Source organism: Raphanus sativus, chromosome 4 (assembly GCF_000801105.2).
Source record: "Raphanus sativus cultivar WK10039 chromosome 4, ASM80110v3, whole genome shotgun sequence".
In the NCBI taxonomy this organism is placed as follows: domain Eukaryota; kingdom Viridiplantae; phylum Streptophyta; class Magnoliopsida; order Brassicales; family Brassicaceae; genus Raphanus; species Raphanus sativus.
Genome location: NC_079514.1, coordinates 21,453,349 through 21,466,988, shown reverse-complemented (window position 1 = coordinate 21,466,988; position 13,640 = coordinate 21,453,349). Strand labels below are relative to the sequence as shown.

The window sequence follows — 13,640 nt, the reverse complement described above, 5'->3', positions numbered from 1 at the left end:
AGAGACCAGTAGCTCTGCAAAGGTTGGTCACTCTTTCATTGAGAGACTCCTCAATGTTATCACTTCTTTCTATGAGTCTCTCCTCCATAGAATTCATGGCTACGCACAGCTTATGTTTGATCTCATCAACTCCTGCTGTGCTGCATGCTCTCTTCGCTGGTGGTGGTTCGGTGTCGATCGATGTTGGGCGAGGCCTGTCGATCGATGCTTCGTTGCTGTCACGAAGATCAATATAAGCTTTAACTATGCTCATATCTCTTTCTAGCTTGTCCAGCTGTCGTGACAGTGTATCCAGGTATCGCATGATAGGTGAACTTAAATAATCATGCTTCTCTTCATACGATTTCATCCTATCTTCCAGTTCTGCGAACCTTTTGTCGATCGATGGTGAAGAATGTGTGTCGATCGATGGAAAAGTAGCATTCTGAGTTTGGTCATTCTGGCGAATTGTGTCCAACTCTTTCTGTAGAAGATCGATCCTCTTGCTTAACCATTCGACATTCTTGTTGAGAGGGCTGTAGACGTCTCCAATCCATGTATTGATGTAAGCAACCTCCCATTCATCTTTCTTAGGTGATGAACATTCTGGTCGGTCTATGGATGTAGTCTTGCCGGTGTCGATCGATGGTACAGGTACTCTGTCGGTCGATACTGGTGGTGTAGCCTCTTTCTCAAGCATGGTCAACATGTTTCCAAGCTCCACTCTTATCTCAGCCATATCATTCTGGAAGTCCTTGTAACTAACATCCAAAGGCTGGAAAGTGTCTTCCACCAATGTGTTCATGTTTGCCTCAAGGTGCGCCTGAGCTCTCCATACATCAGTCACCATATCATCTACCTCCTCTCTACTGTAGGGCACTTGTGGTGATGTGTATGCATGGTAAGGGCGTGTGTGTATTGGAAGGCGTAACAACCTTTGTGAAAAAAGGATGCTCTATCCAAAAGTCTCTTTACTTGCTCCTTGGTAACATGGATGATCTCACCATCAACTCCTCTAGCATAGCCAAACTCATCTCTGTAGACACCATATTCATCTTTAGCTTCCCACTTGAATCTCCTGGATCCATCAGTATTGAAAGCACGTCGTCCAAACTCCAATCGTCTGTCGGGCGATCTGACTCTTGGTCTGTCGATCGATCCGGGATATCCGTCGTCGATCGATGGTGTTGAAACGATGTCGATCGATGGTGAATGTCTAGGTTGACCGAAGTGTTGAGGAACTGTATCCTCCCTTGTGTTGGTGTTGTGGTTGTCCTGGACGTGATTTAGGATGTCTGGATGGCTACGTTGCTGTGTGAACAGGTTTTCTGGTCCATTAGCAACTTGGAGGATGTCTGCTATGTCCTCTCTGGTTATGTGCAGAACTCTTCCATCCATAGCTCTTGCATAGCCATCTGTGTCCCTGAAAATTCCAAATTCATCAGGTGTTAGTGAAACATTCCTGATATCGTAAGGTTCATGAGATCTCGGTTGAGCTCTGTTGAAGGTGTCGATCGATGGGTGTGTGGTGGTGGCGATCGATGGTGCACGTCTAGCTGCACGGTTGGATCGATTGAACATGTTGTTGCAGTCCTCCATTGATAGGTTTCTGAATGCTGGAAGCTGCTGGGTAGAAGGTGAAAAGTTTTGAATTTTCGTGGCTTGAGTTGTCAACCTTTTATACCCATGTGTTGCCCTAATCGGTGAAATTCCGATTTTGTCCTTCAAGTCGTCCGGGTTAATATCGATCGATATTATACTGGCAATGTCGATCGATGGACGATGTCGTTTTGCTGGATGAAGTAGATAATCGATCGATGGTGGGCGTTTGATGTCGATCGATTGTGGGAATCGAATTGCAAATCTGTCATTCTCCAAGTAATTTTCCCAAGCTCTCTCTTCCCAATAGTCTGCATCATGTTCTTCACTGTGGTCTCCACTGTGGGAAGAGGTGGCTATGTCTACTGCAAAACTCTCATGAAATCCGCTATCTGCCCAACTCCTTACTGAGTAATCATCTTCCTTTCGGTTGGGTGGGATGGCGAAATTCGGGTAGCAATGATCTGGTAGATCGAGTTCATCATCTGGTGGGTCTCTGTCGATCGATGATCCATAGTTGTTGTCGATCTCCTCTGACTTGTAAGTGTCGATCGATGACGTTAAAGTACTGTCGATCGATCCCGAGTACTCTGTCTCGTACTCGACTTCACAATGACAAACTGCGATGATACCAGTATCATCTTCCTTTACCACTGATTTGGCTGGTGGTTTGCCAAGCTTGACAGGGTCGTAGTGGATCTCTGGATCTATCATAGTCAAGCACATCCTGTTGGTGTTCATGTCACATATGGCTCCTACTGTAGCCATAAATGCTCTTCCAAGTAAGAGGGAAGAGTTCCAATTTAGCTTGATGTCTAGGACATGAAAATCCACAGGGACGATAGCATCACCAATATGTACCTCCAGGTCTTTGATGAAGCCTCCAGAGTTTCTCTGAGAGTAATCCACGAAAGTAAAGATCTCTGGTGAAGGCTCTACTTGCAGGCCCAGATGGTCTGCCATGACCTTTGGTAAGATGCTGACTGATGAACCAGTGTCACATAGTGCATGAGGAAATTCAATCCCTTGTACCACACAGGGTATTGCAAACTTCCCAGGATCACTCTTCTTTGGCAAAGTAATCCTTTTCCTCATATCTTCTCTGACATTGTCAAACCTTCTCCTAATGTCAGTTTCAGTCTCCCTTGTTTCTCTGAAGAACATCCACAATCTCTTTGTGAAATAAACCTCCTCAAAAGGTTTCTCTGGTGGGATTCCGATAACTCTCTTAGTGAAACCATCAATCTCCTTTTCATTAGCTTCCCTCTTAAGGTTCTTAGGAATCTTCTCCTTCCTACTCCTTAACCTTCTTCCTTCAGTTCCCTCTGATGTAGGTGTAGTGTCTGAAGGGTTACCAGTGATTTCGGTAGGGTTAGCTTGTGGTTTCGGTGTGGGTCTGAGTGCATTGATTCGGTTGCTGTCTATCGATGGTAGTTGCACTCGGTATGTGAGAGGTGCGTGTCGATCGATAGGTGGAGAAAAGGGTCGATCGATACGGTTCTCTTCTTTGTGTCGATCGATGAGTGGCTCGTCTCGTCGGTCGATATCTTCGTAGGTGTGGGTGGGTGGGTATGGATGAGAAGCCGTGAATTCAGCATGTGTCAATATCCTAACCGCGTTGCAATCTGCAAGCGTATCCGGAAATGACATCGTCGATGTCGATCGATGTGGACTAGTTGGTGTCGATCGACACCATTGTGATCCACCGAGACTTAGTGAACTTTCCACTTCAAAGTCTCCTTCTTGTAGCTTCTCCTGTTTCACCACTTGCCAGAAATCATCATCTATGATAGCATTGACGTGGTGTTTCCTATTTCCTTCCCCTACTTCCTTAGAAGTTCCAATCCTCCTGATAGAGTCTTCAGTCTGGACAATCTGTGTCTCAAGTTTCTTAACTTGAGTGCAGATGGTGTCTATCCTCGTGGTCAGATTGTTGAAGACAGAATCAATCTTCCCATTGAAGTCTACTGTAAGCTTCTGCTGACCTTCCAGAACTCTATCAATCATGGCATCAAACTTACTCTCCTGGGTGGGTGGCGGTGGGTTTTGGTAAGCTGAGTTGCCGTAGTTCCTTGTGTTGGTGAAGGGTTTCTGATACTGTGAACTCTGGTTGTAGTTACTCTTCTGACCACTGCCAAAAAAGTTTATGTTTCCACTCTGGTTTCCATATCTCTGAAATCCAGTACCTCCAATGTAGTTCACATCTTCCTCTGTATCATCCTCTCTAGCCTCTCCTTCTTCAGCTGAGCAGACTGGCTGCCCCAGAAATGCATGTAAAGCATCTATCTTGGCTCTGACTTCATTCATCTGGTCTTCCCCGATGGCTGCAACCGATTTCTTCTTGTCAGAGTCAGTGTTCTTGGTGCTGCTGCTGTTGGCTAGGTTCTCAATAAGTCTCACAGCCTCTATTGGATTCCTAGTGTTGAAGTTCCCCTCACTAGCAGTATCAAGAGCCATCTGATACCTTAAGGCGATACCTCTGTAGAAAGTGCTTAACAGCTGCACTTCATTGAATCCATGGTGTGGACAGTCTCGCTGGAAGAACTTGAATCTGATCCACGCGTCTTTAAAAGTCTCACTAGGCTTTTGCGCGAAAGTGGCGATTTTGCTTCTTAAGTCTTCAGCGCGTGCCTCATCAAAGAAATTACGCAGGAAGGCGTTTTTGATGTCGGCCCAGGATGTCAGTGATCCTGTAGGTAGCTGCTTGAGCCAGTGCGAAGCTTCTCCAATCAGTGAGTATTTGAAGAGCTTGCAGAGTAGGTAGTCCTCGGGGACTCCATCCATACGAATAGCAGCGATAAGATCCTCGAACCTCTCCAGATGGTCCATAGGATGCTCGTGTGATTGCCCAGAATAAGGTATCTGAGACACGAGAGAGTAGTACTGAGGCTTGAGCTCGAAGTTCGGCTTCTGAATCTCTGGAAGTCGAATAGCTGATCTGTTGGTGTAGTACTCGTCTGGACGGTTATAGTCTGCCAACGATCGTGTTTGAGCTTCTCCTGTAGCCTCAGCTTCAGGCTCAGGGATTATGTTTCCCTGTGCATCTAGCTTCTGACCTGTTGCATTACGCAGATGACCATCTTGGTCATACAGGTTTCCATTCTCGCCCTGCGTGAGAATAACAATCGCGACCATGCTTCGCGGAGTAGTGTCGATCGATATACGGTTAGAAGTATCGAACGATGTGGATCGGCGAACGGTATCGGTCGACGGTGCTGTCTGAGTGTCGGTCGACTGTTGAACGTGAGTATCAGTCGACGGTGTGCGATTCTGTCGATCGATGCGGAGCGTAGGTCTTTGCGGATTGAACGTTCCAAGTGTGCAGGATCCTCTGAGAATAATAGTTGATTTCCCTTGTTGCTTCTGGTACTGCTGGGCATGTACCTGAAAAGACAAGAAAAATTTAAATAAGAAAGGGGTAAAAAAAAAACCTAAGATTAATAAGATTAAATCTAATGGCGATCAAAGCTCCCCGGCAACGGCGCCAAATTTGATAGTGCTCAAATTACCCAGTAGAGCTTACTCTCTCAAATAAGAGGTACAACTGTAGTACTTAGGGATCAAATCACGAGGAGCTAGGGAACCAATTAAATAAAATCTACTAATCAATCCTAGGCAAGGTTGGTTTATATGATATAAATAAAAATAACAATTCCTAAACTGAACAAGGTAGTTGCTCTAACTAACAATATGATGGGTTGTTTAAATGGGATAAAGAGTGCTAGACATAGGTTTCTATTCAGGAATGGAGATTATAATCTCTATAATAAAATGTTTTAACAAGTTGCTTACATGATACTATAGATCTCAGCCGCTTAACATATGTGATGAATCACTGGTTAAAATATCTAGATCTCTGGCCACACCTTTCGCATGATGACACAGAAAAAGAGTCGGTCGATATCCTTTTGAGATATCGAGCGATACACCTTTCGCAGAGCCGATCGATTCACCTGTCGGGATATCGATCGACGGCTTCTAGATCTGCCTAGGCGCGAGCCGAATATGACCACAAGGTCTCAAGGAGGAACTGTCGTTCTTCTCAACGGGAGACATGCATCACTCAAATGGATAATTCAAGATAATCTAAGATCCTAGTGATCTATGTTCTAGTTAGCTAATCTAAAACAAGCATAGGGTAGAATCCATTTGATGAGTATCACAACTTAGCAATTATAGTTTGGGGCTAATCCCACAAACCTATTTAAACCCTAGATCTAACAAGTAGACTACTCAGACATAGCTAAGCAATTCATAACAATAGATAGATGAAAAAATTGCATAGATAGAATAAAGTAGAAATACAAAAAGAGATGAGAAATCTCTCCAATCTCTCTCAAACAAATAAAACTCTAGTCTCTCTCTCACACTCTCTGCTTTGAGGGTTGTTAAAAGCTTGCTTCTTTCGAAGGTTGCCGTCAAAAATACTTTGCAGGAGTATTTAAGCATTTCCATTAGGTTAAAAACTCGTCAGGGGCAATCTCGTAATTTGGTGAAGTCTTGGTGAAGTAGTCGGCTATACCATTTCGTCCTCGATATCGATCGACAACACTAAATGTGTATCGATCGATTATAATCTTCTAGTACGCGGATCTTCTCAGCTACATCGATCGACAAATCGGGATGAGTATCGATTGATTATAATCGCAATGTTGACTTCCGACTTAGTCTTGAATGGTCAACTCGGGTGTATCATCTCTTGCACTCCAAAATGCTCCAAAAACATCACTTTCTCACAAAATGCTCCTGAACCTGAAAACATACCTAATAGGCTAGAAAACAGATTAAATATATAATATAATACTAGTATACCATGGTTAAAAACGGATAAAATCCATGGTATATTAAGCGTGGAACTCATATTTACGCATTATAGTGAACTTGTCCACCTGCATGACATGAGTGTGTCCAGAGGTATCAACATGAATTCAAGAACATAGGCCTTTTCCACACTTCTTAAAAACCAAGACTAATATTCAAAAATATGCTAGGCATGAATCAGGCTTTATGACCAATTAGACTCTCCTAAAAGATCATGTCATGTAGCCAACAAAAACTTTGAGAAACTATATGATTTGTAATGGTATTGGTATGTGACATTATCTGCAATTTCATTTAGCACAACAAACTGAGACATAACCCCACAAACATTAAAACACAGACGCAATTAGTTTTTATTTTCTGGTGTGTTTTTCATTTTGGTTGTTCATCAAAAAACAACAGAACATCAAGTCAGACAAAAATAACAAAGAAATCAACCACGAGGGAACAAAACAAAGGAGAAAAAAAAGAATCTTACCTTGACTTCCAGAAAGAGAGACAATCACCGAACTCAGTCTAGCTTTAGTTTGTCTCGAACTCTCAATTCCTTTTTGATTTCATCTCCACCTCTCAATCTCCTCTTGATTTCGTCTCAAACTTTCAGTTAGTGTTTGTGTCATCCAAAAAAAGCCCTAGAACAAAACAAATTAATTTGGGAGCATATTTGTGGAGAAAAATTCGACAATTACGTAAATCAGATTATTTTTACTTCTGATATGGAGATTGGTTTAATCAGTCGGATCTTAGCTGAATCCAATCAAGACGCAATACAATAGAGAGATTCGTGCGGCCGAGGGGATAACCCCAAAACCAGACTGTTGTACAGATCTTGGTGGAGGATTCTCGGGAGTTGACAATAAAACTCAGGTTTCTTTATGATCTTCGACTGTAAAGAGAAGATGATAGTCATTCTCTGCAATTATGATTTACGAGATTGGGGAAATCATTTTGAAAATTTTGAGATACAAAAGAGTAAAGGCATATGGGTAGTAAGCAATTTATTATTTTTTAACTTGTCTTTCTACTTCTCTAGTTACTGTATATCATTTAGTTAGGATAAAGAAAAAAGTGTACAGATGAGGGTATAAAGGACAAAGCACACACATAAAGTGTGTGTCATGCAAGAAGTGTCTTAACATGTAAATCCAAAGTGAAAAAATGTCTGTGAATGTAAATTTTTCAAAACTGAATTCAGTTTTATAGTTTTATATGTGATTGGTTTTGTGTACTTAGCCGAATAATGAACCGAATTATCCAAAATCTGTTTCGGTTCAGTATAATCAATTGTAATGTCATTTTTATTACAACTACAATTATAAAAATGATTAACCAAGAAACTATACTATAAAAAATTAAAAGTTAGAAGAAGAAATGGTAAGAAAATAATTGGTATATAGCTATTTTTTCTATCCATTGTGTTTATTTGTTAAGATCTAAAATCTTTTTACTAAATTGAAACTAATAAGAGATTCAGAGAAGAGAGATGAGGGGAGAAAGTGATCAGAGAAGACTACCTGTTTGTTCAGAAACTTGTTTGAGTTGAATCCATGTGTCCTTTGATCGATACTCCAAGGTAAAGCCTGCAGTTTTATTTTATGTTAAGAAATGAGGTTAGTAGAGGGGAATGTCAGATAAGATTTGCTAAGTTGTGAACTAGATGAATTTGGTTGCTAAGTTAGGATATTGCATAATGAACTTCTGTGATTAGCATGTTTAGATATGAATTGCAAACCCCATTAAGTGATGAATTCAATGTTTTGAATCCTTGAGTCCCTACTATTTTCAAACCTTTTCCAAAGACTTCTGAGTTATTGCTTGAGTACAAGCAAAAGAGTAAGTCTGAGGGAGTTGATATACCATGGATTTCACTCATTTTCTACCATGGTATAATGATATTTTTAATATATATATATATATATATATATATATAATATATTTTCTAGCCTATTATGTATGTTTTCAGGTTCAAGAGTGTTTCATGATAAAGTGATGTTTTTGGAGCACAAGAGATAATACACCCTAGTTGACCAAACAAGACCAAGTCAGAGGTCAACATACAAAGACGAATCGATCAATACTCACCTAGAGTTGTCGATCGATGTAGCTGTGAAGACCCGCATACTTGAAGATTATAATCGATCGATACACCTCAAGTGTTATCGATCGATAGCGAGGACGAAATGGTTCAGCCGACTACTTGACCAAGCCTTCACCAAATTACGAGATTGCCCCTGACGAGTTTTTAACCTAATAGAAATGCTTAAATACCTTGCCTAAGTGTTTTTGACGGCACACAGGAGGAAGGTGTGAAAGTGATAGCTAAATGTTTACAGTTTTTAGTTTTGTTCTAAGTTCTGAGAGAGATAGGAGAGAGATCATTGAGAGATTTGTGATTGAACTCCATTTGTTTTCTATTCTCTTTCTAATGCAATTTCTTTACCTATCTTGTGTTATGAATTGCTTAATCATGTCTGAGTAGTCTGCTTGTTAGATCTAGGGTTTAAATAGGTTAGAGGGATTAGCCCCAAACTATATTTGCTAAGTTGTGATATTCATCAAATGAATTGTACTCTATGCTTGTTCTAGAATAGCTAACTATAACATAGATCACTAAGACGTTTTAGATCTTGAATTATCTATTTGAACTAACTTGTCTCCCGTTGAGAAGAGCGATAGCCCTCCTTGAGACTTAGTGTTCATTATCGGCTTGCGCCTAGGCATAGCTAGAAGCCGTCGATCGATATCCCGACTGGACAACCGATCGGCATTATGAAAGGTGTATCGCTCGATATCCCTATAGGAATATCGATCGACTCTTTTTATGGTCAACAGACGACATTTGAGATCAGAGATCTAGTTAGTTAACCAGTGAGACATCACTGATTGTTAAGCGGCTGAGTTTTATAATATCATGCAAGCAACCTGTTAGGCATTTATAGACATTATAATCTCCAATACCTGAATAAATACCCTATGTCTAGCACTCTTCTATATCTTATAAACAACCCATCATATTGTTAGTAGAGCAACTGCCTTGCTCATTTAGGATTGTTATTTTACATTTCCATCATAAAAACCAAACTTTACCTAGGATTGATTAATTGATTATATTAAATTGGTTCCCTAACTCCTCGTGATTTGATCACTGACTACTACAACTGAACCTTTTATTTGAGAGAGTAAGTCACTCTTTAAGGTAATTTGAGTGGTATCAATCGTGCGCCTAGAGCAGTTTTGGCCTGCTAGGGCTCGACTGTATCTGATGGCGCTTTGGCTATGTGGGACGGGATGACCGCTCTCACTAAGCATATTGTTTGTCATGTCCCCGATCCTAGTTAAAGCCTTCAGGACGGGCCATGGTTGTAGAATCTAAAATATACACTCAGTATTTTGTAGTGTTTGTAAAGTAAACTAGGGAAGTGACAAAAGATGTAGGCAACGATATCCTTAGAACACAACGATGTAATCGGAATTCGGTTGACAAAAATGGACTTTTATTGATTAAGAGGTCGATTACAAGGAATAACAAAGAGATTGACTATAACAAGGAGATCGATCAATATTAAAATCTAAGATGAAGTGAGAAAGGTGAAAATGTGTGGTGTCATCTCTCTCTAGGGTTTTCGCTGTCTCTTTAGCATTGATCTCTTCTCCCTTTTATAAGCTCCACTCTGCTATTCTTGCAACTGTCTTCGCGACCTTCTCCACCACTTCGTTGACGTCGCTATGGGCCTTAGTTTCATGGCCCATCCGTTTTGATCATCGCATGTTTAGTTGAAGTCCAGCGTCTTCTTTATTAACTTCGTTTGAACACATCGAACTTCTTCCGCGGGCTTCACCTTTCGCAGCCCTTTTCTGAATTAGGCCCAATAACCTTAGGGACCGAAATTGGGTCCAACATTTGTCCCCCAGCCCAGTCGGTTTGCTTTTAAGAAACCGAAAGAGCGATTACTTTTCCTCTTAGTCGTGAATCTCGGAGCGAAGTCGCCACGTATGCTCGTTCGATTTGACCTGTCGGCCACTCTCCCAGATCGTGCGGCTCTTATTGATCGCGGGAATCCTCTTGGGAACTGTCCCTTTTCTCTTATTTATTTCGTGGATTTTTTTTATGGATTCATCTTCTTCTTCCACTTCGACTTTTCTTCTTCTGCTACCCATTTTTGTCTGTACGCGTTTCATGGCTTCACTAAGCAAACCGGGCCCGCTTAACGGAGCCGAATAAGAGGCCATCCGAGAACTTTGGGGAGTTCCGTACGAAGCCGTCATCGATTATCCCAATGGAGATACTCCGGAGAATGTGAGACCGGGGTACTGTGGAGCTTTCTTGTCTCATTTCCATGATGCTCACATGTCATTTCCTCTTCCTTCATTCTTCCTCGAGATTCTAGCGGAGCTGGAGTTGGCGTTTACTCAGATCACCCAGACCTTCTGGCATTACGTCTTGACGACATTCGTTCGGGCAAGAGAGGAAGGGCTGGAGTTTGGTTTAGCCGAGATGAGGCAACTTTATACCATCAAGCGGAGTAGCGGCTTGTCAGGAGCGATACTTCTTTCTCCGCGCGTAGGCCGTTCGGTCATTAGCGGCATTCCTAATAAAGACGTCAATTGGACGGACAAGTTTTTTGTCTTCAAGATCGATCCGGTGACGGTTGGGGATTTTGACTTTTCTCAAATTCCGACGAAGTGGAATGAAAACGTTGGTAAGTGGTTTATTTATTTTCCTTTAGCACGGTTATTTGCTGAATTTTGATCTCGGTTTTTCCTCAGAGTTGTTTGGTAGCTCAAGCATGACTCCGGAGTTACGAGGTTTAATCGCGGCGCTTCGTCGAGGCGAGTGCCATTGGTCTAGTTTTACCTCGTAGAGGATTCGTGCTGCTTATGCTTTGCCTCCTGGCCTTAATCACCCCGCTCCCATCCCGCTTGCGGAACCGGTTCGTCCTCGAAGAGATCGGAAGGGGAAAGGTGGGTTATTTCCTTGTATTTCAAATAGTTCGGTGATTTTAATTCGTTGCTGTGGCTTGACTTTCAGGAGTGAAAAGGGGGGAGCCTCCTGCGAAACCTTCTGATGCTAATTATGACTCCGCGCCTTTGAAACGAGCTCCGAAGACTCCGGAGAGACGGGTGCTCCAATCAAGTTCCCAGGTTCAGTCTCTGATTATTCTGGCTACACCGGTTTCGGTAGTTCCCCCAGCTAGCGATGATCAACCGGAGTCTCGAGCGAGTACCATGTGAGGCGGATGCTGGTGGAGAAATTGCTTCCAAGGTTCAGCGACGTCGTCTGATTTTGGAGGAGGAGATGTCCAGAGATCTCAGCGCAACGAGCTCGGAGCCTTCGAAGAAAGATCCATGCGAGGGTACTTCTCGGCTCAGACCGATCAATCTTCCTTCGGATTATCGGAGTGGTTCTCCGATGTCATTCTCATACGACATCGATGCTCTGATTCTGGATAATCCCGAACAGCTCGCGTCCATCTGGGGAAAACTAAGGAATCATTCGTGCGAGCTTCCTTCTTTGGAACAGATGCGAGGTCGCGGCGCCTATGTTCGGATGGCTGTTGCAAATGCCAAGGTCAGTCGTGTGAAATAGTTTTAAGATACTGGAATTATAGTTCTGATCTTTTCTGTTTTCAGGCCATGGAAGCTAGCAACGAGTATGCTGCCTTGATGGAGGAACGGTTGGCAAATTTCCCGAGTCGGGAAGAGCTCGATGGCCAGCTTACTTTGATCCAACAGTTGCGATCAAAGTTAAGTGCATCGCAGGCGAGCGAGCAGCAGCGATTGAAGGAGGTCGAAGACCTGAAGGTGTTACTGACAGCTAATGCGGTAGAGAAGGTCGCGCTCGAGGGGGACCTTGAATCTTTGAAGGCGAAGTTTAGACGAGAGGCTGAGTTGCGAGAAAAGCGGCTCGGAGGAAGAGGCGAGCTGCTTGTCGGTTGGTAGCCAAGGGTTACGATGCTGCTCTTGATAAGGCGAGGGAGACTATTCAGAGGAGGAAAGCGAAAAGCGCTGCGGAGATACGCTTGCAGGAGGTTTGTGCGAAGATCGAGGTTTTAACCGAATACGGGGAAGGCGGCTTTGAAATCGAGGAGGAGCTGGATCGTCTTAAGAGCCTAGAGACGTCTGTGGAGATTGATTATGGCCTGGCTGTGGTGTCGGATGACTCTCTTAGGGGTCTCGACCTTCCTCAAGTCTCTCGTGATTCGGTCAATCAAGGAGGTTGAATGACGTCGATTGGACCGACGTTTTACGTTTTATTTGTTTCAAAGACTTTGTTGTTTGCTTTGTTTTTGTTGTTTATGTATGTTGTGTTTTGTTGTTGTTGAAGAACATTCATATATGTTTTCAACTGATTAATGGATGATACCTTTAATATGAGTTTGTATATTCTTGTTTGAGCATGCATTTAGTATCTTTTTAGATATTTTTGATGAAGTAGATATTGACCAGGAATTTACTTTGTTGGAGTTCACGTGATGAACGATGTTTTGTTAGAAGATTATATGGTTGTTTGGGCTGCGCTCGATGTTGAGCTGCCTACGTACCATTATTTGCGGGATCAAGCCGATTCGTAGTTCTGAAAATCATTTTTTTGTTTTATGTCGTTGGTGGCCCCCAGTTCGATGTTAGATCGGAGATGGGACATCGAAGTTAACTATAATATCTTTTTAGGTTGTAGGCATTCCACGGTCTTAATTCGGGGCGTCCCGTTTTGCATTTTTCTAGTTTGTAGACGCCGTCGCGAACTTCTTTCGTTATTTTGTACGGGCCTTACCATCGCGTTCCTAATTTCCCTGCGCCATTTTCTTTTGTTCCATCGAACACCTTTCGTAGCACTAGGTCGCCGATTGAGAAGCTGCGGCTTCTTACATTTGAGTCGTAGTAACGAGCAGCGGATTGCTGGTAGTTCTGGATGGGTACCGCAGCTCGTTCTCGACGTTCTTCGATCATGTCCAGATGTTCGAGCAACATTGCCTTGTTTATCTCGACGTTATCGGGGCATATTCCTCGTCGCTGAGACGGGACCTCGATCTCGGGAGGTATTACTGCTTCGATTCCGTACGATAGGGAGAAAATTTTTTCTTGGGTTGTTGTATGGGGCGTTGTTCGGCACGCCTAGAGCATGCCGTTCAGTTCTTCGCTCCATTTAGTTTTTTTGAGGTCAAGTCTCTTATTTAAGTTGTTTACTATCGTTTTGTTCGCGGCTTCGGCATGCCCGTTGCACTTTGGGTATCGAGGGCTTG

The 13,640-nt window shown here is 42.7% G+C and overlaps 1 non-coding gene across 1 annotated transcript; it reads left to right on the top strand.

Annotated features, from left to right (window-relative positions):
* The first annotated feature begins 4,090 nt into the window (after positions 1 to 4,090).
* LOC130512164 (small nucleolar RNA R71) lies at positions 4,091 to 4,198 on the top strand. The gene has a single exon (XR_008945724.1). It is a non-coding gene; the product is annotated as a small nucleolar RNA R71 (small nucleolar RNA).
* The last annotated feature ends 9,442 nt before the right edge of the window (positions 4,199 to 13,640 follow it).